The 21,425-nt window shown below is 41.4% G+C and overlaps 1 pseudogene; it reads left to right on the forward strand.

Annotated features, from left to right (window-relative positions):
- The first annotated feature begins 1,040 nt into the window (after window positions 1-1,040).
- LOC100677068 (CTP synthase 1-like) overlaps window positions 1,041-21,425 on the forward strand; it is a 31,931-nt pseudogene continuing 11,546 nt past the window's right edge.

Here is a 21,425-nt window from a genome sequence, read left to right on the forward strand (position 1 = left end):
GCTGCAACAGTGAGTTCAAGCATAACAACGATTGTGAGGATGGTGGAGGACCAGACAGTGTTTTGTTCTGGTGTACATAGGGTTGCTATGAGTTGGAACTGACTCGACAGCACCTACCAACAACATCGATGATGTGTTGTAAGAACTTGTCTCAGATACCTGTTATGAATTGAATTGTGTCTCCCAGAAATATGTGTTGTAAATCCTAACCCCTATATTTGTGGATGTAATCACATTTGGGAATAGGGTTTTCTTTGCTGTGTTGATGAGGCCATATCAGTGTAGCGTGTGTCTCAGGACAGTAACCTTTGAGAAATAACACGAGCAGGTTAGGCAGAGAGAAGCAAGCAGAGATGGGGCAAGATAGATGCCACACCACATGAAGATTGCCAAGGAACCAAGGAACAGAAGCTGAAAAGAGACAAGGACCTTCCCCCTGAGCCAACAGTGAGAGAAAGCCTTCCCCTAGAGCTGGTGCCCTGAATTTGGACTTCTAGACTCCTAAACTGTGAGAAAATTAATTTCTGTTTGTTAAAGCCACCCTCTTCTGGTATTTCTGTTATAGCAACACTAGATAATTAAGACAATACCTAAAGGTTGGATTGCTTAAAATTGGGAGTAAATGTGCTGTTAAAACATACCTCTAAGTTTTAAAGGATAAGTATCAATAGAGCAAAAATCTTTTTGTAACAAATAGAGTCAAGAAAAGCCTGACAGACTGGAGCGATATTTAATACAAAATTCTTGAGCAAGGGATGAGCTATTTGAAGGGGAATATGAGACATTTTTTTGTCCCGACTTTTAAGCTTGTCACCCATTGTGATGGTGGCAATGAACCATTCTGTGTAAAATTTCTAAAACAAAGATTCAAGGAAAGAATGCCCAGCAAAGGAGTAAGGGGAAACTTCAGTTTCACAACTTTGTTTAGGGTTACAGTGTAGCCCAGAGGTGATTTATAATCAACATGACCTTAATATATGTGTATATCTTACCTAAACAGTTTACTGTTCCCTGCAGGGGAAGTTTTTGTGCTGGATGATGGTGGGGAAGTAGACCTTGACCTGGGTAACTATGAACGTTTCCTTTACATCTGGTCAGGACAATAGTCTGACCACTGGAAAGATATACCAGCACGTCATTAACAAGGAACGCAACGGAGATTACTTGGGAAAAACACTCCAAGGTAATGTTGGATTTACCATTGAGATGTTTATTTCCATCTAAGTACAAACATTTACGTTTTCTGTAATTTCAGCATGGATGTGTCAAAGTACTGTTACTGAAATATGGCTTCAGTTGATAATTTAGAGTTGTTTGCAGTTTACTCAGAAATTACTTGGAGAGGCCATGATGGCTCTGTGAATGGCATGGAAAGAGGCCCACCATGGGAAGAGCGGGGGAGGTGGCCTTGGCAAGTGCAGAGGCCCAAGGCCACAAAGGGCTTGGTTGCTCAAGGAGCAGAGGGAGGGCTTCGATGAATTCAGCTTTGCATTGTTAAAAGATTGCTTTGACTCCTGTATATGAAATAGATAATGACTATCCTTGTGCCTGAGGCCCTGCTGGTTACGTGCCTAGCAAATTCAACTGTAATCTCTGCACCTTAACTTGCAGTCTCAGCTCTATGACTATGATTTTTACCAAGTTTTTAACAATAGCCAGCACTTGTTGAGCACTTTGCTTAGCATTTTATAAGCTCTATCTCATAAAATTTCCACAGCTTTGTGTTAATTGGAGCTATTACCTCCACTTAACAGTTGGGGAAACTGAGTTTAGGAAGAGTTGCTTAGAAATAGTTAACATAATTTGCCCAAAGATCACAGCTAATGAGTGGTGGAACTGAGATTGGAATGCAGGCATTCTGACGCCAGGTGCTCTGCCCAAACCACTGCTGTCCTGTAATGCCCTCTGCACTGGAGTGTCAACCCGTGGTGACTAGAAACATGGTGGAACAGGGTCCCAGCAGTCTGGGAAAGCACTCAGGTGTGATGTTCCCACTTTCAGCCTTGGCTATAAGCAACATGGGTGGCTGTGTGGCCTGTCATGCTGGCATGCATCCCGAGGATGGACTCTGCAAATGTAGAGGGACAGATGGCCTGGTGTGGCTTAGGATGCCGAGCTTGGCCTTGCTCCCTTGTGGTGGTTCCAGCCACAACCTGGAAACCTGGAAAGGAAGCAGTCGGGAGTGTGAAGCCAAAGATTTTTTGGGACCAGTGAAAAAAGTGACCCTACTGCTATTCTGTTAAGGCAGAGTGTAGCAGTTTAACACAAGCTGTATCTGCCTGGATCTTGACTGGACCCTCTGGTTAAAATCAGTGCTGATGGAAAAGTGTAGGTGACACATTTCTCTTTCCCAGTTGTCCCTCATGTCACGGATGCAATCCAGGAGTGGGTAACGAGACAGGCGTTAATTCCTGTAGACGAAGATGGCCTGGAACCTCAAGTGTGTGTTATTGAGGTTGGTACGCGTCTTTCCTAAATTCTATAGTTCCTGTCTATATGAACAAGCATACACACTCATTTCCTTAGTCATCAACAACCAGTGAGACAACTACCACTGAAGCTCTTGGGCTTTTCTGTGCTCTTGCAATGTTGATTTAGGCTATTGGATTGCAGTGTTCCTTCAAAGATGGGAGACTCAAAAGTTCCAGTGGTTTGTTTATAATTGATGCTTTTCAATACGAAAGTTAATTGTGTTTACCTAAGGAGATAGGCTTTAGGCTTCTTTGCTTTGTGAGCCCCATACAAGCAAAATTCCTAGTACTTCTCTCACCTGACCTTTTTCTTGAAGTGATACAGAAGGATCCATAACCTTGAGGAATGGTGAGCCTGTCTGAAAAGTTATGTTTTAGCACAAGGAAATGTTTGATTACAGTTAACTAACATTGTACAGGGCTAGAGAGTCTGTCTGTATTACTGCTGTTACTGATATTGGATTGAGATGACAGGAAACAGTTGTTAAATAATGAAACCACCAGAGGAAGGTTTAGCGTTAACCTCTAAAATAACTTTGTTCTTCCAGCTCGGTGGAACAGTGGGAAATATAGAAAGCAGACCTTTTATTGAGGCTTTCTGTCAATTCCAATTCAAAGTGAAAAGAGAGAACTTTTGTAATATTCTTGTCAGTCTAGTCCTGAGGTAAGGTATTCAAGTTGTACTTTGGGAAAAGCGGACAGGAGGGAGAAAAGGATAATTTTCACTCCTTTTCTGACATTTTTAAGTGCAGGAAGCAGGGAAAAAGAACTTTTTTGTGAATTAAAAATTATAATTATATTTTTTGAAAGTTTCAGATGGAAACATTTGAAAGGGCAGTTGCGGTTAAGTGACAGTGGGTTGAACGTGTGCATTTGTCTTTACTACATGGAAAAACCTCACTGTAACTAAAGTAGAGGGTTTATTTTAGCACAAAGATTTACAAAGATAAATAGAATGTGAGAGGAGTCAATAGTAACAAAATTAGAAGCTGGAAAGCAGATGGGCAAGTAGACACCAACCTAGCAGACCTGGGGGAACTGAATCCTGGAAAGTAGAGAAGCAACCCTGTTCGCCTCGTAGAACCCCAGAAGGCTTAGGAACTGGCAGCACCAGACACATCTGTAAGTGGGGTCAGTGGTGGGGGGGAAGGGGAAGGACTCATAAGTGCTGTTATGGTTAGACCCACATATTTTCTTCTCTAATGTGTATAGCCTGGCATCAGCCCCTCTCCCACCTTGGCAGAGAACTGTAGGATTTTTCTATAGAGAGAGTTTCTGGATGGGCACACACTAGGGACAGTTGAGGGCAGTAGTACTGAACTCAAAACATGAGGATTAAGTGCAACTTAGTGCTGTTGAGATACCCTTTCTTCTTCTGCCACTTGGTTCCTAGAAGAGACTGTAAGAGTCTTCTCTGAAAATCTGACTAGCCCTGGAGAAACAGCCCTGTCTCAGGGGCTTCCCAGTGAAACAGTTCGGCCTTTAATAGGAGGTGGCATCCAGTGGTCCCCAGACATTTGGAGAAAGTTTCTAACATGTAAGAGGCCAAAACAACTGGATAACGGGATCCTTAGAGGAAACTGAGGCTCTGCGGGGAGCAGGAAACTTAGAAAAAAACACCTGTCAGTAATGTCCTCTGAGAATTCAGAGGAGAGAAACTACATGCATTAAACAAGATGTGAATGCCGTAGGGGAACTCAGAGAACAACAAATAACTCTAGGATATTAAAAGTTGGTTACCAGAAATGAAAAACTTAAGAGAAAGAAAGCTGAGGAAATATCCCAGAAAGCAGAGACAGAAAGCAGGAGAGAAAATTAGATAACTGGTCCAGGAGTTCTAACAACCAGATAATAGGAGTTCCAGAAAATAAACAGAGAAACAGAGAAGTGGCAATTTGCACCGGGAGTCAGCTTGCCACCTGTTTGTAAAACAATGATTTATCGAAATAGAGCCATGCCTATTGTTTCCGTATTGTCTATGGCTGCTTTTGCAGTGCAACAGCAGAGTTGTGACAGAGACTCTGTGGGCCACAAAGCCTAAAATGTTTGCTATCTGGCCCATTACAGAAAACATATTCTGACCTTTGAACAAAACAGTCCATGGAAATTTCCAAAGATGAGCTTCTAGTTTGAAACAGCCCACTGAATTCCCAGCTTATTGCAAGAACACATACACATGCACACACAAAGGCACGTCATCGTGAACTTTGAGAGTAACGGGACAGAAATTCTAAAAGCCTCTAAAGAGAAAAGTAAAGTTTTCTAAAGAGAAACATCAGGAATCAGAATGGAATTAGACTTTTCAGTACTGGCAACTTAAAGATAACGAAGCTATTTCTTTAAAGCTAGTGTGGGAAAAGGACTTCCAACCTAGAATTTTATACCCAGCAAACATATTGATTAAAATGTGAAAGGAGACTAAAGATATTTAGTACATAGAAAACTCAGAGTACTGACCACCCAGACTGTGGCCCCTGGACACTCTGCTAACTCAGAACTGAAGTTATTCTGGAAGTCCACTTATCAGCCAAAGATTAGACAGGCCTATGAAACACACAATAACACTCATGAAGAATGTGCAACTTGGTTCAATGAAGTATATGAGACCAAATGGGCAACACCTACCCAAAAGCTAAGATGAAAAGGCAGGAAGGGACAGGAAAACTGGATGAATGGACACTGAGAACCCAGGGTGTTAAGGGAAAGGGGGAGAGTGCTGAAACATTGTGGGGATTGTAACCAATATCACAGAACAATTTGTGTATAAAATTTTTGAATGATAAACTAATTTGTGCTATGAACTTTCACCTAAAACACAATTAAAAAAAAAAAAAACTTGAGAGTACCAAAAACAAAATGACAGAAACAAAATATTTATTAATGTGAGGGAAAACAAAAAATTAGACCAGAACGGAAAAGTATGGGACAAGGTTTAATTGAATAGCAATTAAATACTCAAAAATATGTGAACCCTGCTGAGAGATCTAACCAAAATCCTGAACTGGGGCTGCAGGCACAGGAGGGGTATACATGTAGTGGGGGTAGGGGAAGGAGAGAGGGTGGGATCGTTGTCAACCAGTGAAATCAGTAGAAAATGTCTCAAATTAAATGTCAAGGCATAGCAATAAAGCGTGCCAGAAGGATCAGTTAGAAGAGTTGCAGAGTGGTTGCCTGTGGGGCTTGGAGAATGGGAGGGGGTAGATGAGGACTGGGTACCACCGTTCTTTAAGACAAACCTTTAGAACTATTTGACTTTAAAATGTGTGCCAGTGTCACTTTGACAACAGTTAAAATTAAATTCTACAAATGGTCAAATTATTTATTTCCTTAGAAAAAAGTGTTCAGGGAAAAGTCATACTTGAAAATTCCTTATTATAAAGAAATTAATTCTCTTTTTCTTCTGTAAAATAGCTAAGCTCCACATGGGAACAGAAGAGAGTAAACCCACTCAGTACAGTGTTCAGAAACTTAGAGAGCTTGGGCTTTCCCCAGATCTGGTAAGATTTTCTGATTACCTGGTTTCGGTGTAATCTTATATGTCTGATTCAGATCTCTCCTCCATGAAAGATAAAACCTTTGTTTTCTTGGCCTGCTTTGGATTTTAATTGATGGTGGAGAAAATAGGTACAGTGCTCTGAACTGGGCTCTTACTTTACAGGATTTCCGTACCTGGCATGTGTGAGGCCTTGGACTCTCCATGCCTTCTCTCTCCTCTCATTCCTTCATTTCCTCTTTTCCTTCCAACCTAAGAACAGCAACGAAGGAGGAAAACCCCACTTAGCTCGTGTGTTTCATTCATCTGTCTGTTTAATATCCTGCCATTTATATTGCCATTCTCTTGGCATTTGGGGTTTAGGGATTTAAGTTCTGAAAATATGTTTTCATAGTTTACTTGTGTTTTGCTCATTGTTAACATTTTAATCCATCTTAGCAATGTGATGTCTGCTTTAATTTCATTCAGGAATAAAACAACTTTGTCACCCCTTATTTCTATCTAAACCTACTTGTTTTCTTTACTGCTAGGTTGTGTGAGGGTGCTCAAATCCTCTCAAGACATCAGTGAAAGACAAAATATCGATGTTCTGTCATGCTGAACCTAAGCGAGCAAGTAGCAATTCGATCTCCATGTAAATCTTTTTTGCTTTTCATTGTCCTAGAGTCTCCTAACCAGTTGTTTTATAGTTTGAGACAGTAGACGGTTCCTAGAAGAACTGATACCCCTGGGCTTTTTGACTCATCATTTTCTTATCTCTTGTGGTTCCCCAGTCCTACCTTTACCACTCCTGCCTCTTTTCTCCTTGCTGGGTTTTTGCACTTCCTGATTTCTGTGAGCAATCAGTGCTCTCTCTCCCTGTTGGTCTAGCAATCTCTTCTTCATTGTCATCCTTCAGGGCCTAGCTAGGACATGGCATTTTCAGAAAAGCTTTACTTGCCAGACCTCCTTGACCTCAAACTTCATGGTTAACCACTTCCTTCTTGAGGCCCCCTGTGTGTGTCATACCTGCTGGTAGTGAGCTTATCGAAGTAGTACGAGTAGAAGTCTAATTGATTCCAACTTATGGCGGAGTAGAACTGTGCTCCATGGGGTTTTCAATGGCTAATTTTTCAGGAGTCGATCGCCAGGCCATTCTTCCAAGGTACCTCTGTGTGAGCTTGAACTGTCAACTTTTTGGTTAATAGCTGAGCGCTGAACTGTTTACACAACCCAGGGATTGAGCTTATCACATGGCCCCTGAATGTGTGTGTCTCTGTTTGCCTCCCTTAGTAGACTGTGAGCTTCTTCAGGGTAAAGACCCGCTCATCAACCTTGTGTACCTGGTGCCAGTTGTAGAGGGCGTTGTAGGCTGTCAGACATATTTTAGTCTTTCTATTAGCTGTGCTCATGGTGGGGACCTGTGGTGCAGGAAATCCAAAATGTTGGAACCTGTAATATATGTAAGCATGGTGCTTAGTATGGAAATTCTAGGGGGTGATAAGTTGACATGGTGGCGTCGTTCGGGTTTAGCTGAAGCAGAGGGGATGGGAAGTTATGATCAAGGAATTTTGAGGCTAGGTTATTGGATACTTGAATTACACTGTTAAATTTCCTATGTGGTCATTCGTTAGTTTGTTAGTGCTGCTATAACAGAAATGCCACAGGCTTTAATGGATAGAAATTTATGTTCTCACAACTTAGGAGGCTAGAAGTCTGACTTTCGGGTGCTGGCCTTAGGTATAGGCTCTGTCTGCTCTGAGGGGAAATCCTCGTCTCCTTCAGCCTTTCTTCCTCGGTTCCTTGGTGGTCTCCACGTGGCATCAGTCCTTCTCCATTAGTGCTTGCGTGCTTCTGGGCCTGATCTGCTCTTTTGTATCTCATAAAGTTATGGGCTTGAGATACACCCTGCACTGACTTGGCCTCGTTACCATAAGGAAATCCCTATTCCCAAATGGGATTACATCCATGGCATAAGAGTGAGGATTTCCCACATGTAATTTTGGGGGACACGGTTCATTCTGTAACAGGTGGGTCTCAACTTGGCTACACATCAGAATCACTCGGGGAGCTTTAACACACGCTGGTGTTGCCTCCTCCCAGGATTCCGAGTGAAGCAGCCTGGGGTGCTGGGCTGCCTCCTCCCAGGATTCTGAGTGAAGCGGCCTGGGGTGCAGGGTGGGCTTCAGGATTTATATAAGCTCCCAAGTGATTCTAACAAACAGCCTAGTCTGAGAACCACTGGTCCTCTGGTAAGCTATTCCAGCATTCTCGGAACAGGTCTTACTTGGGTATGGTGTTATTACATTTATGGTTTAGTTTGTGACTTTTTTTTTTTAAATCCATTTTCTTAATAGAGTAGCCATTAATTTTCTGTTCTCTTCTTTTTGAGTTGGCTTCAGTTATTTACATTTTTTGAGAAATTGGTCATTTTTATGTTTTCAAGTTGAGAACAGATATTTTCCCAAGAACATACAGCCAGTAGGAGGCTATGACGCCAATTAGTTTTTGTTTGTTTTTATTAAATAGCGTTTTTTCTTTTTTTAAAACAGGCCATCTGTGTTCACGCTGTCTCACTCATCTACTGAGTCCCCTTGTTATTAGAAGAACAAGGGGTTGTAGATTATTTTCTTCCAAGACTCAGATTATTTTCTTCGAAGACTCAATCTCCCTATTAAGAGGCAGCCACAAAAAATGCTGAGGAAGTGGAAAGAGATGGCTGACAGGTATGCCTCAGTGAAAAGCTCTAGAAGGAGCTTTATTTTTCTTGTTTGTAAGGCCTCAGGGAATCCAGCTCTCGCTGCTGCACTTCAGCGTTTCTGCTGTCAACGTGTATTGGAAAAGGTTTTAATGGGAAGAGATGTCACGGTTGTTAAGAGGGCCTCTTAGCTGTCAGGAAGTTGCTTTCTGGTTGAGGGAGTCCTGGTAGAGCTGGGGCCGGGTCCCAGGTCTCAGACAGCAAGTCCAGATTACTTTCTATCACACTTGTCTCTCATGAGCTAGCAAATCAATTCAGACAAGACGTCCTAGTGCAGTGGGCTGGCGCACAGCCCTGAAGCCCTAGATTAGGCTCCTCTTTCTGGGCCGACCCTGGCTGGAGCACTCTGTGTTTGGGAACATGCTGCTCACCCACACCAGAAGGGATCAGCAAGGGTGCGCAGGCTTACTAAAAAAAAGAACCAGTTACCACTGAGTTGTTTCCAACTCATGACGGTTCCATGTGTGTCAGAGCAGAGCTGTGCTCCACAGGATATTCAGTGACAGATTTTTAATTTTTTTCAGAAGTAAATTGCCAGGTCTTTCTTCCGGGTGGATTCAAACCACCTACTTTTTGGTTAGCAGCGAGCATGTTCACCATGTGCACCCCCCAGGGATGCCCTTCTCTTATTATTGCGCCGAAACTCATTACCTGAAGGACTGTCTCCACTCCAGTTTCCTGTTGAAGTTCTGTGATGCCTTACGTTGCCTAATCATCCACACCCATCACACAGTGTTTCAGAGCGGTGGGTGTGCCTGGTTTTAGCATTTGGGAAGGGAGCACTCCTCCCATTGCTCTGACCTGTTCTCATTCAGTTTGTCCATTTACAGGTATGTTTTTATGATCTTTTCTTCATAAAACATTACAAACATTTTGCTGTTACTAATTATACTTTATAATTATAATTTTTCATTTTTTAAAAATTGTGCTTTAAGTGAAAGTTTACAGTTCAAGTTAGTTTCTCATACAAAAATTTATACACACATTGTTATGTGACCCTAGTTGCTCTCCCTATAATGTTCACCCTGTATCTGTGTGTCTACCCTGTATTTCCCATGTTCATTCGACCAGCCCCTGTCCCTTTCTGCCTTTTCATCTTGCATCTGGACAGGAGCTGCTTATTTAGTCTCATGTGTCTACTTGAGCTAAGAAGCCCACTTCTCACCAGTATCGTTTTATGTCTTATAGTCCAGTCTAATCTTTGTCTGAAAAGTTGGCTTCAAGAGTGGTTTTAGTTCTGGGCTAACAGGGAGTCCAGGGGCCATGTCTTCTGGGGTCCCTCCAGTCCCAGTGAGACCATTAAGTCCGGTCTTTTTACTAGAATTTGAGTTCTTTACCCCACTTTTCTCCTGCTGCATCAGGGATTCTCTGTTGTGTACCCTGTCAGGGTGGTCATTGGTGGTAGATGGGCACCATCTAGTTATTCTGGTCTCAGGCTGATGGAGTCTCTGGTTTATGTGGCCCTTTCTGTCTCTTGGGCATGTATTTTCCTTGTGTCTTTGGTGTTCTTCATTCTCCTTTGCTCCAGGTTGGTTTGGACCAATTGATGCATTTTAAATGGCTGTTTACTAGCTTTAAGACCCCCAACGCCACTCACCTAAGTGGGATGCAGAACATTTTCTTAATAAACGTTGTTATGTCAGTTGACCTAGATGTCCCTTGAAACTGTGGTTCCCAGACCCCTGCCCCTGCTAGTCTTGTCCCTCTAAGTGTTTGGTTGTTGAATAGGAAACTTCTTAGCATTTGGTTTAGTCCAGTTGTGCAGACTTCTGTATTGTGTGTTGCCCTTCCCTTCACCTAGAATAATTCTTGTCTACTATCTAGTTTATCTAGTTAGTGAATACCCTTCTTCCTTCCTCCCACCCTCATAACCGTTAAAGAATGTTTTCTTCTGTGTTTAAGCCTTTTCTTGAGTTCTCACAATGATTGTCTCATACAATATTAGTCCTTTTGCAACTGACTAATTTCACTCAGCATAACGCCTTCCAGATTCATCCATGTTGTGAGATGTTTTGTGGATTCATCCTTGTTCTTTATTTTTGCGTAGTATTCCATTGTGTGAATATACCATAATTTGTTTATCCATTCATCCGTTGATGGGCATCTAGGTTGTTTCCATCTTTTTGCTGTTGGGAGCAGTGCTGCAGTGAACATGGGTGTGCATGTATCTATTCGTGTGAGGGTTCTTATTTCTCTACTATATATTCCAAATAGTGAGATTGCTGGATCATATGGTACTTCTATTTCTAGCTTTTTAAGGAAGGGCCAGATCAATTTCCAAAGTAGTACCATTTACATTCCCACCAGCAGTGTGTAAGTGTTCCGGCCTCTCTACAACATCTCCAACATTTATTATTTTGTGTTTTTTGGATTAATGCTAGCCTTTTTGGAGTGAGATGGTATCTCATTGTAGTTTTGATTTGCATTTCTCTAATGGCTAATGACCATGAGCATTTCCTCATGTGTCTGTTAGCCGCCTGAATGTCTTTGGTCAAGTGCCAGTTCACAGCCTTTGCCCATTTTTTAATTGGATTATTTGTCTTTTTGTTTTTGCAGTGTTGCAGTATCTTATAGATTTTAGAGATTAGACCCTTATTAGATATATCAAAAACTTTTTCTGCAGGTTCTCTTTTTACTCTTTGTGAAGTCTTTTGAAGAGCATAAGTGTTTGATTTTTAGGAGCTCCTAGTTATCTAGTTTCTCTTCTGGTGTTTGTGCATTGTTGCAGTTTGTATACTATTTACGCCAGGTAATAGGACTCCTGGTGTTGTCCCTATTTTTTCTTCCCTGATCTGTTATCGTTTTAGATTTTATATTTAGGTCTTTGATCATTTTGAGTTAGTTCTTGTGTATGGTGTGAGGTATGGGTCCTGTTTCATTTTTTTACAGATGGATATCTAGTTATGCCAGTACCTTTTGTTAAAGACCGTTTTTTCCCTCTTTAACGGACTTTCAGCCTTTGTCAAATATCAGGTGCTCATAGGTGGATGGATTTATGTCTGGGTTCTCAATTCTATTCCATTGGTCTGTGTGTCTCTTGTTGTACCAGTACCAGGCTGTTTCGACTACAGTGGTGGTATAATAGGTTCTAAAATCAGGTAGTGTGAGGCCTCCCACTTTGTTCTTACTCAGTAATGCTTTACTTATCTGGGGCGTCTCCCCTTTCGATATGAAGTTGGTGATTTGTTTCTCCATCTCATTAAAAAATGCCATTGGAATTTGCATTGTACCTATAGATTGCTTTGGGTAGAATAGACATTTTCACAATGTTGAATCTTCCTATCCATGGACAAGGTATGATTTTCCATTTACGTAGGTCTCTTTTGGTTTCTTGCAGTAGTGTCTTATAACTTTCTTCGTATAGGTCTTTTACATGTCTGGTTAGATACATTCGTAAGTATTTTATCTTCTTGGGGGCTATTGTAAATGGTATTGATTTGATGATTTTCTTTTTGAACTTCTCATCTTGGTGTAGAGGAATCCAACTGATTTTTGTATGTTTATCTTGTATCCTGATACTTTGTTGAAATCTTCTATTAATTCCAGTAGTTTTTTTTTTGTGGATTCTTTGGAGTTTTCTGTGTATAAGATTGTATCATCTGCAGATGGGGACACCTTTTCTTCTTCTTTACCAATTTGGATGCCCTTTATTCCTTTTTCTTGACTTATTGCTCTGGCTAGGATTTCCAGCACAATACTGAATAAGAATGGTGATAAAGGGCATTCTTGTCTGGTTCGCATTCTCAAGGGGGATGCTTTCAGTCTCTCTCTCCCTTTAGAATGATGTGGGCTGTTGGCTCTTATAAACATCCTTTATAATGTCAAGGAATTTCCCTTCTATTATTTTACTGAGAGTTTTTATCAGGAATGGGTGTTGGACTTTGTCAAATGCCTTTTCTGCATCAACTGATAAGATCATGGGGTTCTTCTCTTTTGTTTTATTTATGCGATGGATTACATTGGTTGATTTTCTAATGTTAAACCATCCCTGCATACCTGGTATGAATCCCGCTTGGTCACGATGAATTATTTTTTTGATATATTATTGCATTCTATTGGCTAGAATTTTTTGAGGATTTTTGCATCCATGTTCATGAGGGATATTGGTCTGCAATTTTCTTTCTTTATGGTGTATTTACCTGGTTTTGGTATCAGGGTTATGCTGGCTTCGTAGAATGAGTTCAGGAATATTCTTTCCTCTTCTATGCTCTGAAATACCTTTAGTAGTAGTGGTGTTAACTCTTCTTGGAAAGTTTGGTAGAATTCTAAGGCGAAGAAGCCCAGGCCAGAGTTTTTTTTTTCTGTTGGTGTTGGGAGTTTTTTTAATTACCTCTTTGATCTCTTGTTTTGTTATGGGTTTATTTAGTTTTTCTACCTCGATTTGTATTAGTTTAGGTAGGTAGTGTGTTTCTAGAAATTTACCCATTTCCTCTAGGTTTTCAAAACTGTTTGAGTACAGTATTTCGTAGTATTCTGTTGTAATCCTTTTTATCAGTTGGGTCTGTTGTGATAACGCCTGTCTCATTTCTTATTTGGGTTATTTTCTTCCTCTCCTGTTTTTCTTTTGTCAGTTTGGCCAATGGTTTATCGATTTTGTTGATCTTTTCAAAGAGCCAGCTTTTGGTGTTGTTGACTCAATTGTTTTTTATTGTGTATTTCATTATTTCTGCTCCAATTTTTATTATTTCCTTTTTTTCTGGTGCCCGAGGGCTTTTTTTGCTGCTCTCTTTCTATTTGTTTGAGTTGTAGGGTTAATGTTTTAATTTTGGCCCTTTCTTCTTTTCAGATTTGTGCATTTGTTGATATAAATTGACCTCTAAGCACTGCTTTTGCTGTGTCCCGAAGGTTCTCGTAAGATGTGTTTTCATTCTAATTTGGTTCTATGAATTTCCTTTTTCCATCCTCGATTTCTTCTGTAACCCCCAGTTGTTTTTGAGCAAAGTGTTATTCAGTTTCTGTGTACTTGATCTTTTTTTCCTTGCTGCTTCTAGCATTGATTTCTGTTTTTATGGCATTATAGTCGGAAAAGATGCTTTGTATTATTTTGATGATTTGGATTCTGTTCCGGCTTGCTTTGTGGCCTAATATGTGGTCTGTTCTGGAGAATGTTCCATGTGCTTTGTAAAAGAATGTATACTCGGCTGCCGTTGGGTGGAGTGTTGTGTGTATGCCTATGAGGTCAAGTTGATTGATGTAATCATTTAAATCTTCTCTATCTTTATTGAGTTTCTGTCTAGATGTTTTGTCCTCCACCAAAAGTGGTGTGTTGAAGTCTCCTACTATTATCGTGGAGCTATTTCTCTTTTCAGTGCTGTTGGAGTGCGTTTTATATATTTTGGAGCCCTGTCATTAGGTGCATAAACATATATTACTGTTATGTCCTCCTGGTGTGTTGACCCTTTAATGATTATACAATGTCCTCCCTTATCCTTTGTGGTGGATTTTCCTTTAAAATCTATTTTGTCAGAGATTAATATTGCCACTCCTTCTTTTTTTTGGTTGTTGTTTGGTTGATATATATTTTTTCATCCTTTGAGTTTTAGTTTGTTTGTGTCTTTAAATCTAAGGTATGGAGGTAGCATATAGATGAAGCGTGTTTTGTTTTAATCCGTTCTGCCACTCTCTGTCTCTTTATTGGTGCATTTAGTCCATTTACATTCAGTGTGATTATTGATAGGCATGAGTTCACTACTGTCATTTTGATGTGTTTTTTTGTGTTGTTGACAGTTTCTTTTTCCACTTAATTTTCTGTGCTGAGTTGTTTTTCTTTATGTGTTTTGTTTTCATCTTTTTCATTATTATTGCTTTTGTATTTGCTCAGTCCTTATGTTTTTATTCTTTTTTATTTTGATGTGTAGGTTTGCTAGTTTCCTTAAAATTTACCTTTATTTTTCTAAGTTTAAACTTCTATTTCTTGTTATCACCTTAACTTCCTCTCCATATAGAAGTTCTGACTGTACTGTTTATTCCCTCTTTTCAGTTTTGACATTGTCATTGTTTACATATTGGCACCTCTGGTTCCCTGTTTTTAGTCTTTTAGCTTTGACTTTGTTTTGCGACTTCCCTATCTGAGTTGATAACTGGTTGATCTGTCCTGTGTTCTAGTCTTGGGTTGCTGTATGATATTGTTGGTTCTCTAACCAGAGGACTCTCTTTTAATATTTCTTGTAATTTTGGTTTGGTGTTTAAAAATTCCCTTACCTTCCGTTTGTCTGGAAATCTAATTTCACCATCATATTTGAGAGACAGTTTTGATGCATATGTAATTCTTGGCTGGCAATTTTTTTCTTTCAAAGCTTTGTGTATGTCATCCCATTGCCTTCTTGCCTGCATGGTTTCTTCTGATTAATCAGAGCTTAGTTTATTGACTCTTCTTTTTAGGTGACTTTTCATTTATACGTAGCCGCTTTCAAGAGTCTATCGTCGTCTTTGGTTTTGGCAAGTTTGAATCTACCTTTTATGGGGCTTGTTGAGCTTCTTGGATAGATATCTTCCCATCTTTCATAATATCAGGGAAGTTTTCTGCTGGGAAATCTTCAACTGTTCTCTTTGTGTTTTCCATTCTTCCCCCCTGTTCTGGTACTCTGATAACTCATAGGTTTTTCCTTCTGATAGTATTCCACATAATTCTTACACTTTCTTCGTTTTTTAAGTTCTATTTTCTGATTTTTCCTCAAATCGATGTCAAGGGATTTATCTTCAGTCTCACTAATTATGCATTCCGTTGCCTCAATTCTGCACCTATGACCTTCTACTGAGTGGTCTAATTCCGAAATTTTATTATTAATCTTTAGGATTTTTAGTTATTGTCTCTTTATGGTTTCTAGCAGTCTGGTAAATTTGTCGTTTTGTTCCTGTAACATGTTCCTGAATTCCCGTATTGCTTCGTCTGTGTGTTCCTTGGCTTGGTCTGAGTTTTGCCTGATATACTTCCTGATCTCTTGGAGAGCTCTGTATGTTAGTCTTTTGAATTCTGTCTCAGGTAATTCCATGACCTTGTCTTCCTCCCGAAGGTTTCCTGGTTCTTTATATTGGCTGCTTGTTGGAGCCATCTTGACCTGCTTCTTTATATGATTTGACATTGACTATTGCCTCAGAGCCATCAGTAACGTATTTATTTATTATGTGTTTGTTTACTGTGTTCTAGGTTTTTGTTTTCTTTTGATTTGATATGCCCCAGTAGGCTGGGTGTGTGTGAGCTACTTTGGTTATTGGTGTCTTTGAAGCTCTCACATCCTGTCCCCAGGTGGTTAGTGCAGCTACCAGGTGCATGAGCCCAGGAGCCTGTTCACTTTTCTTGTGCAGGTGTGGCACAGGTATCCAGGTCGTTGGTCACTGAGCATGTGGTGCAGACTCTCACCTACAGTCTTACATGGGCAGGGCTATATAGGGGTGTTCAGAGCAGGCGTTGGTATCTGGCTGCAGGAGGAGGCTATGTGCAGAGCAAGGCAGGGGGCAGAAGGCTACTCCCAGGTGCCTAGGTGGAGGGCTTGTCCCTACCTCCCAGAGTGTATAGTTGGGTGGGTGGTATTGCACCCAGTGCTGTTGGCTGAAAGGACTGGGAGGTACAACTTATTCTCAGACTCCTGTTGTGGGTGGCTAGATAGAGTGGGTGGTACTGCCAGCCCTCAGGCCCCTGCTATGGGTGGGTGAGGTCCCTGCTGAAGGGGAAGGGTGGGGTCAAATATGATCAAATCTGCAGCTCCCCCCTGGCTGCTGCAGTTGAAAATGAGCTTCAGGTGTGTGCCCTGCTGTTTTATGCTAATGAGGACTTAGAGTATTGAATCAGCCCATACAGGTCTAGGCAGGGGTGAAGGGTGCTGTGCATCTGTGGACCCCTCATACCAGTGGCTGGATGAAAGGGCAGGGCCCCCCGACCTATCCTGAGTACCGGCTTAGTAGGCATGGCAGTTGTTGAATACTGCTGGACTGCTGTGGAGCCAGTTGGGGGTGGGTGAGGGGAAAGAAGCACCTCTCCCTTCGTGAAACTGTGGGGGAGGGGTTATTTTGCCCTTGCATGGGCTCAGGAGGCTTGTGTAGACTCTGCCACCTGGCCTCCCCCAGTGTGGCGGGATGCATCTCAAATGCTACTGCTCACCTCAGCCCTCATGTGCCTACCAACCCAGGCAGCAAGGTGCTGGCGACCTTGCAACTGGCAACGCTTCACCTTTGTCTTTGATGTTCAGGGCTCCAAGATTGTCATATATAATCGAATCACTTTTTGTTTTTGGTCTTCATTATGAGGGACGACAGGAAGTGTCTGACTACTCTGTTATTTTCACCCCACCCTCTCATATGAGGTTTTCAAATAGTCTGTAACAGCTTCTGAAATCTACTTTCTTTAAATAGCCTTCCATATTGATCTGAAAATTGCATCCTATTTGCTGGTCGGTGCATAGAAATCAGTTAATATCTGCTCCTATTATATTTTTTCCCAACATGTTTTTCTTCTCCTTAAAAAAGCAAGTGTGGTCTGAAGAGGTTATGTACAGTCTAAGTAAACGGGTATTTGTTGACCTTTGTTTGGTAGAGATGATTGCTTACTCAAGACCTGCTCTATTGCCCTCGTGGGCAAATACACCAAAAACTTGAACTCATATGTATCTGTCACTAAAGCTTTGGAGCACTCTGTGCTGGCCATTAACCACAAATTGGAAATCAAGGTAAGGTGGAATGGTGTGGGTGCAGCCAAGGGGTGAACAGGGTGGCAGATTCGATATGAGCAGATGCTGTGCATACATGCTTCACACTTTTGGAGCTCAGAATTTCTCTTTAGGACTACATTTTTTAGTCCCTCTATTTTGTTTTAATGTTGTCTTCTTTAACATATTGACATATCTATTTCCCCATTTTCAGTGTTAAGCTTTGATTTATTTTTGTGACTTCCCTATCTGGGTTGATATCTAGTTGCTCTAGTCTTGGGTTGTTACCTGATGTTACTCATTTTCTAACCAGAGGACTCATTTTAGTATTTCTTGTAATTTTGGTTTGGTTTTTACAAATTCCCTAAACTTGTGTTTATCTGGAAATGTTCTAATTTCACCCTCATATTTGAGAGACAATTTTGCTGAATATATAATTCTTGGTTGGGAGTTTTTTACTTCAAGGCTTTATATATCTCATCTCATTGCCTTCTTGCCTGCATGGTTTCTGCTGACTAGTCAGAGTTAAGTCTTATTGACTCTCCTTTGTAGGTGACTTTTCATTTATCCCTAGCTGCTCTTAAAATTCTCTCGTTATCTTTGGTTTTGGCAAGTTTGATTATAGTGTGTCTTGGTGACTTTCTTTTGGGATCTACTTTGTGTGGGGTTTGATGAGCTTCTTGGATAGGTATCTTCTTTTCTTTCATGATATCGGGGAAGTTTTCTGCCAATAAATCTTCTACAATTCTCTCTGTATTTTCTGTTATCCCCCCCCCCACCCCGTTCTGGTACTCCAGTCACTTATAGGTTATTCCTCTTGATATTAGAGTCCCACATAATTCTTAGGGTTTCTTCATTTTTTTAAATTATTTTATCTGATTTTTCCTCAAATAAGTTGGTGTCAAGTGCTTTATCTTCAGCCTCACTAATTCTGACTTCCAGTGCCTCAGTTCTGCTCCTATGACTTTCTGTTGAGTTGTCTAATTCTGAAATTTTATTGTTAATTTTTTGGATTTCAGTTTTCTGTCTGTGGATTCTTGCAACCTGTTAAATTTGCCATTATGCTCTTGTATAACCTTCTGAAGTTCCTCTGTTGCTTTGTCCGTGTGTTCCTTGGCTTGTTCTGCATTTTGCCTGATCTCCTGAAGAGTTCTGTATATTAGTCTTTTGAATTCTACCTCTGGTAATTCCAAGAAATTATCTTCCTCCAGAAGGTTTGATTCTTTGTTTTGGTGGCTTGCTGAAGCCATCATGGTCTGCCTCTTTATGTGATTTGATATTGACTGTTGTCTCTGAGCCATCAATAAGTTATTATATATATTTATTTTATGTTTGCTTACTGTGTCCTAGCTTCTTGTTTTGTTTTGATATGCCCAAATAAGCTGGTCATGTGAACTAGTTTGATTATTGGCATCTTTGAAGCTCTCATGTCCTGTCTCCAAGTGGCTAGAGCTGTTACTAGGTATGCGAGCCCAGGAGTGCATTTACTTTTCTTGTGTGGATTCAGCTCAGGAGTCCAGGTAGTCGGCCACCAAGTGTGTGGTGCAGGCTCTCGCCTACAGCCCTAGACGAGCAGGGGTAATTGGATTAGACACAGGTATCTGGCTAGAGTAGGGGGTCATGCGCTGATCAAGGCAGGGGGCTGACTGCTACCCCTGTCTGGGTGAAAGGTATGTCCCTACAGTGCATAGGTAGGTGGATTTTGCAGTCGGACTATGGGTACCCAATGCTGTTGGCTGTAAGAACTTGGAGTCACCACTTATTCTTGGACCCCTGTTGTAGGTGGCTGGGTGGAGTGGGTGGAGCCACCAGCCCTCAGGCCTCTGATGTGAATAGGTGAGGATCCTGCTTAATGGGCAGGGCAGTGTCAAGTGTCATGAATCTGCCACTCCCCCTTATAGCAGATGCAGATGAAAATAGGCTTCGGGTATATACTGTGTTATACTGTGCTAATGAGGGCCTGCATTCTTGAAATGGGCCCACACAGGTCTATGCAGGGGTGAAAGGCATTCAAAGTCCGTGGGCCCCTTATGCCTGTGCTTAGGCAAAGGGGCTATGTCTGCCCTGAGTTCCTGGCTTAGGGTAGCTGGCAGGTTCTTTTTTTCCTGTTAGTTACTTTGTTCCCTCTCCAAAGCTAGGAGAATGGCTCAGAGCGTGTGACGGGTCCTACTTCCAGCCCAGGGAGAGCAGCAATCGCTGAAGCAGACTGGGACCCAAAGGAGAGCAGGGAGGGGGTGGGTAAATGGGAAAGATCTACATCCCAAAAGGTTTTTTTTTTTTTAATCTTTGTATTTTGATCTGTGCGGTAGATTAGACACTTGTACTTCTCTTTTGCCAACCAAGCCCAGTTTCTCGGTGGTTCTAGAGGTTTGAGCAGACTCTCTGCCTCTTGGTTTCTCCTGATGTGGAAGATGTATCCTGAGTGCCACTGCTTGCCTCACTACTCGCGCTAGCCAATTCAGCCTGCCGTGTGCTGGTGCCGGCCAGGTCAGATCTGGCAACTCGTTGCTGTTTCTGAACTGTCTCTCCCTCCTCCTGCAGCTTGGCCTGATTCCTCAACTTTGTCTTTGATGTTCAGGGCTCCTAGATTGTCATATATATTCAATTCACTTGTTTTTTTTTTTGAGTCTTTATTGTAAGAGGGACCACAGGAAGCATCTGACTACTCCACCATCTTGGCCCTGCCTCAGAGTTTCTCTTTAGGGATGAAAAGATTTGTGGTCGGCTCCTGGCTTTGAGAGAGCAGTAGGGCATTTTGATGAAAGAGTGAAGGGGAGACATGGTCAGAGTAGACACTGGATGAGAGTGAATGCTTGGATCTGAATATCAGGGACCCAGTAAAATAGCCCATGGAAATGGGCCAGAGGTGGGTTGCACAGTTGAAGACACTGCCTAGGAGCCATTCTAGATGCCTTGTGATTCTGAGGCCATGCCTTTGAGGCTCTGAATCTTTGGACTCCCTTTCTTAAATTGTGCTGGTACCATTTTCCTCATCTGTAAGGTGGGGGTAATAATATCCATCTCATAAACTGGGGCCTGGAACATGGGTGGCACTTGGTCAGTAGTAGTTCTTATGTTCTGGTTTGTAAAGTGGTGAGCAGCAGCTGAGCTGTGGAATGTGAGGGCAGTGGCCCTCCCGGCCTCTACACAGGCAGTAGAGTGTCAAGGTTCAGAGCATGGGCCCTGGAGCCAGGTGGCCCAAATTCTGTCCCTGCCACTTATGAGCTGTGTGACCCTGGCAGGTTACTTCACCTTCTTTGTGCCTCATATCCGTCATCTTTAAAAAGAGATAGTGATAATACCTTTCTTTTGAGGATGACTGGGGCATGTGTATACATTTGACAAAAGTCATAGAAGTGTCCACTTAAATTTTTACATTTTATCATATGTAAAATTATACTTCAGTAAAGTTTTGAAAAATGAAAAGAATCTGGGTGGAAGATGAAGTAGGGAAAGTGTCACTTGGATAGAGAACACTTGAGAGCCTATTCCAGTGGCTTAGCCGAGACGGGATCCTAAGCAGACTCAAGTATGTGCAGATGGAGAGCTGGATATGGGAGCTGGATGATGTTGAAGGAAACTCTTGTATTTTAAAATATAAGAAAGATTTTCAAATTTATTTTAAAATTATAATTAATTATAAACATATTGACTTTATTCTTTTAAAACTAAGAAAGATGGAGTATCGACAAAATTAAAAAAAAATTTTTTTTTTTTTTTTTTTTTAATTGTGGAAGAATGTGGCTCTGGAGACATGAGCCGGCTTCTTCCTCTCTTGTCTGAACAACCCCCAGTGCAGAGATTTTACAGACCTGGAGCCAAGCACCTTACACGAAGATCCCAGCCTGTACTGCGAAGTGTGTCAGAAGCTCTGCAGTGCTCAGTAAGTCGTGTTCTCTACCTCTGGCTTCCTGTTTTTTTCTTTTTTTAAAGAACAAAATACTATGCTTTTGTGTCCTATTGTTGCTTTTGTTAGGTGCTGTTGAGTCTCATGAGACTCATAGCGACCCTATGCACAACAGAACGAAACACTGCCCGGTCCTGTGCCATCCTTAAAATCGTTGTTATGCTTGAGCTCATTG

Source organism: Loxodonta africana, chromosome 22 (assembly GCF_030014295.1).
Source record: "Loxodonta africana isolate mLoxAfr1 chromosome 22, mLoxAfr1.hap2, whole genome shotgun sequence".
Taxonomy (NCBI): domain Eukaryota; kingdom Metazoa; phylum Chordata; class Mammalia; order Proboscidea; family Elephantidae; genus Loxodonta; species Loxodonta africana.